This window comes from Megachile rotundata, unplaced genomic scaffold (genome assembly GCF_050947335.1).
Source record: "Megachile rotundata isolate GNS110a unplaced genomic scaffold, iyMegRotu1 scaffold0114, whole genome shotgun sequence".
Lineage (NCBI taxonomy): Eukaryota > Metazoa > Arthropoda > Insecta > Hymenoptera > Megachilidae > Megachile > Megachile rotundata.
In genome coordinates, this window is record NW_027473411.1 from 82,501 (window position 1) to 87,500 (window position 5,000).

General features: G+C 48.4%; 2 non-coding genes across 2 annotated transcripts in view; both read right to left on the bottom strand.

Moving 5' to 3' along the window:
• Nucleotides 1-2,330, bottom strand: part of LOC143266225 (large subunit ribosomal RNA) — a 4,388-nt gene extending 2,058 nt beyond the window's left edge. The window contains exon 1 of the ribosomal RNA XR_013041286.1: nt 1-2,330. This exon is cut by the window's left edge and continues 2,058 nt beyond it. This is a non-coding gene — a ribosomal RNA (large subunit ribosomal RNA).
• A 1,820-nt stretch (nt 2,331-4,150) lies between these two features.
• Nucleotides 4,151-4,305, bottom strand: LOC143266262 (5.8S ribosomal RNA). Its single transcript, XR_013041314.1, has one exon. It is a non-coding gene; the product is annotated as a 5.8S ribosomal RNA (ribosomal RNA).
• Between the last annotated feature and the right edge of the window lie 695 nt (nt 4,306-5,000).

Sequence of the window (5,000 nt, forward strand, 5' to 3'; positions counted from 1 at the left end):
CAAAATTATATAAACAACGACGCATCTGCGACGCAACGACGACACGACTTGCGTTCGATAGTTTGTAAGATTTAACCAAGCAAAAAATAGAAAAAAAATCGCTTTCAGGCGTTCGACAACGTCGCATCACGTCGAACGTGAAGTATCCATCGATCCGAACCGCGATCATTTTTTTTCAGCGTTCAACGTTTTTGTCAATTTATCAATAAAAATGATCATGTTCGAGCGGTGGATTAGGACACAAACACGAAACGACGGCGACGTAAATTGTTATTTAACTGCAATTTTTTTCTCTTTTTAACATTTTTTGCCTTTTGCGCGCGTACGTGCGTGCGAGCGTACGTATGTTTGTCATTTGCGTTCGAAAAGCGTGAATTTTAGGACACCTCATCAACATTAGATTTCTCTTAGGGCTTAGGATCGACTGACTCGTGTGCAACGGCTGTTCACACGAAACCCTTCTCCACGTCAGTCCTCCAGGTCCTCGCTGGAGTATTTGCTACTACCACCAAGATCTGCACCGACGGCGGCTCCAGGCAGGCTCACGCCCAGACCCTTCTGCGCACACCGCCGCGACCCTCCTACTCGTCAAGGCTTCATGGAGAACGGGAACTAAATCCCGTTCCTGCGCACTTGCCGTTGACGGCGGAGTATAGGCGCGACGCTTCAGCGCCATCCATTTTCAGGGCTAGTTGCTTCGGCAGGTGAGTTGTTACACACTCCTTAGCGGATTCCGACTTCCATGGCCACCGTCCTGCTGTCTTAAGCAACCAACGCCTTTCATGGTATCCCATAAGCGTCGACTTAGGCGCCTTAACTCTGCGTTTGGTTCATCCCACAGCGCCAGTTCTGCTTACCAAAATTGGCCCACTTGGCACTCTGATCCAAGAAAAATTTTATCAATTTATATCTCGTGGCTTCATGAAAATTCAAGCAAGCCAGAGATCTCACCCATTTAAAGTTTGAGAATAGGTTGAGGTCGTTTCGGCCCCAAGGCCTCTAATCATTCGCTTTACCAGATGAGACTCGTTATGCGTTCGAGTCGAGTGCCAGCTATCCTGAGGGAAACTTCGGAGGGAACCAGCTACTAGATGGTTCGATTAGTCTTTCGCCCCTATACCCAGTTCCGACGATCGATTTGCACGTCAGAATCGCTACGGACCTCCATCAGGGTTTCCCCTGACTTCGTCCTGACCAGGCATAGTTCACCATCTTTCGGGTCCCAACGTGTACGCTCTAGGTGCGCCTCTTCTCGCAATGAGAACGAGACGCCCCGGGAGTGCGAGGCCTAATCGTAACGAGGCCCATCCTCCCTTAGTCGACTTCACGGACGACTTTCACTTTCATTTCGCCTTTAGGTTTATCAAATCCCAATGACTCGCGTACATGTTAGACTCCTTGGTCCGTGTTTCAAGACGGGTCCCGAGAGTACCCAAAGCAATAGCGTCGCCGACCGGTAATTCAAAGTTTGGCCAGTCCAAGGACTCCGCCTGCCAACAGCCCGCCAGGCCCGGTTACGGCGCTAAGTCCGTACATCCGGTATCTAGACTGGAACGAGCTTGCGGCGGTCCTGGACGCAGTGCGTTCGAGAATTTTGCGGCCCGATACCGTCTGAGTACCGTCGCGCAGTCGGCCGGGCATCCAAGGGGCTGTCATCGTACGCTAAAAGCAACGGACAGTCTTCGCCTCGGGCCTTAGACCGACACGCAACGGGTCGCGACGTTCTACTAGGGGAGAAGTGCACGACTACATAGCCGGAACATTCGCCGCGGGTGGTGTGCCCACGCCGATGGGAAACCCGCCGTAACGGGACCATCCGGGGCACTATCGCACCAACACGGGAGCCAGCTTCGTTGACGATGAATCTCCCCATTCGATCTTTTGGGTTTCTCGGGTTTACCCCTGAACGGTTTCACGTACTCTTGAACTCTCTCTTCAAAGTTCTTTTCAACTTTCCCTCACGGTACTTGTTCGCTATCGGTCTCGTGGTCATATTTAGCCTTAGATGGAGTTTACCACCCACTTAGGGCTGCACTCTCAAGCAACCCGACTCTAAGGAGAGATCCACCCGAGACGCGTACCGGTCGCTACGGGCCTGGCACCCTCTATGGGTAAGTGGCCCCATTCAAGATGGACTTGGACGCGATTCGATGTCTCGGGATAAACGGATCCTCCTGAACACTACATTTCCCAGCGGCGTTAACCGCGGGATTCAGTGCTGGGCTCATTCCTGTTCGCTCGCCGCTACTAAGGAAATCCTTGTTAGTTTCTTTTCCTCCGCTTATTAATATGCTTAAATTCAGCGGGTAATCTCGCCTGCTCTGAGGTCGTCGAAATTTTATTATTTCTTTTCAAAGTTATACCACAAACTGTACGCTCTTTTCGGGGTTTCGACACGTAATACGAAAGGTATATTAATACCAACGACGCACAGGGATTATGTCGTTCGATTTTTTCCTTGTATCGTTCGATAACCAACTATTTTTCTCTTTTCGGATCAACACAATATCGTCGACTACTCGAAGGTACGTACGAGCCAAAATGAAAGCTCGGTGTCTCCTCTCTCTTTTGTTCGACAAAAGAAAAAAGGCACTTAAAACGCCGCATATTCGGGCAGGCGGGACAACGACAAAAAAAAAAAACGACGACGACGACGTCCGGTTGTTCTCGACTCGCGTCGGAGTATATATGTATATATTATAATCGGATATATCTTTTTATCTATCCAGGGCGCGTTAAAACAAACGACGAGGAGAGACTACGACAACGAGGAGATAAAGGTCGGACACCTTTTCTTCTTACCCTCGGCGCGCTCTCGCACACGATCGTTTCATGTTTCTTTTGTCCCCTAAAGGATACATATACCGTTACAACATATTTACGTTCGAATATACACTCGACGGTCGATAAACCGTAAAGACGCATCGTCCGATACGTTTTTTCTTTTGCTGTCGCGTTCCGACGCAAAATCCCAAGAAAAGGGCGAGAATGCCAGAGACAGCCATGTAAACCATCGGTGACTTATCATGGTCCAGAGAATAAAGGGTTAAAGGAAAAAAGAAATCCCATTTTTAACGTGCGTGGTACACCTTCGTCGTGTATATATCGTTCGATGAAACCACGAGCGCACAAAAGGAGGAACAAAAGCGTTTCGAGATCGATCTTCGGTGTAAATGTCATTGTTCATTTGCGTTCGACCGTTGTTCGATAAAAGAAATTTAACACACGAACAACAATGAAGGGAGACTCTCGCAAGACGATCACCAAATAAGCGTTTATCGTTCGATCGGTCCGGGTTTTTCAACGTCCGTCCGGCACAATTATGCACTTCGAGGACTGGACGACCGGAACCCGTATTGGGATCGCGCGGTCTTCCGCTTCTAATCAACGACAACGAAGCGATCTGCGCTTGTAAATGTTAAAAAAAACGTGGCGAAGCTACGATCTCGTAATAATTTAACCGTGAAAGAGCTTCCGTCGCACGTTTATTTTTAACTTTTCCCCTCGTTGTATAAACTTTCGCACCGTCGAAAAAAAAATTCGACAATCATTTCAGACAACGTCGGGAGCGCGGAGAAACGCCGTAAACACGCTCTACTCTCGGCTTGCTTCCTTCAATTGGTGTCTAACAATTCTCTCGCAGGGCGAAGAATCATTTTCTCTCTCGTCTAAATATCCTTCTGTAGTTAGGTGTTTTCGACTCGGGAGCGCTCTTTCACGGGCGGTCGTATATGGTCTCTTTTAGGGGTTTAACTAGAAACCACGACTCACGCAAGCCGAGATAAGCGCATTCCGCCGAGAAGATCCTAAAAACTAAGAATTGCGAGATATACGAAAATGTTCTTCTGTCGCCTGTGAAAAAAATGAACACTAGCAAAGAGAGGGCGAGACACGAACGTTCCATTTAACATTCTCCGCGTCAAACGCCGACGAAATGTCCAACCATCGCTCGTACGTTTTCGCCAATTTCGCAAGTTGTTCTCTCTCTCGCGTTCGACCATCGGATCCCGCTCCGAAACGTTCGACTTTTCGGCGTTTAACAGTTTCGTTTTATCTAGTCGAACGACGAGCGGTACCGAAAAAAATTTAACAATGAAGAGAAAACCTTTTGCTGCTAAAGGCAAACGCAAGCAGTCTTTAGTTATATAAACGACCCTCAGCCAGGCGTGGTCCAGGAATTGTATCCGTGGACCGCAATGTGCGTTCGAAATGTCGATGTTCATGTGTCCTGCAGTTCACACGTTGACGCGCAATTAGCTGCGTTCTTCATCGACCCACGAGCCAAGTGATCCACCGTTCAGGGTAATCGTATAAAAATTTTTGTTCATATTTAACAACTCAGCGTCTGAAAACCAGTATGTACGTGATTTATTTAACCTGGTTTATAAATTCGTTCGATTGTCCATAGAATACTAACTCCAATCCAAGCGCAAGATCGAGTATCGGTATTCGGACGTCGTCCCGTCATAGCTCTGTTCACAGATTTACCCGAGCTGATTGATGATTAAGACGACACGATAACGTCCATGGACGGGTAAAGGACCGTATAAAACTACAGAACCGCCGATGAAACAACGCTCTGTGACGCATTTCTCTTCGTGCGGCGAGTTTTCAGTCCGTTCCGGGTGGTAAAGTCATTCAAAAACCGTGGAAAATACGAAACGCGCTGTCGCGCGTAACACAGAGTCTCCTGCTCGCTGCTTACATATATTGGACGTCTTGGCGGTATCGCGAGATTCAATACGGACACTCCATGGCCGGCGTCAGATCGGTCTACCAACGAAGGAGACTACGCTATCGTTTTCGCTTCTCAGCCGGTCCGTAAAGCGATACGTTACCATATCGTCCGTCGTAAGCAGGCGGACTCTCGTGAAGTTGCGACTTCGTTCGTCGAAGCGGTTTCGTGGTTCGATTTCCATCGGTTACCCGGACACCCCCCGCGTGAAAGCCTCCGTGTCACACTCTAAATTTCGTTTCTCGTTTAACACGAAATAGAGAGA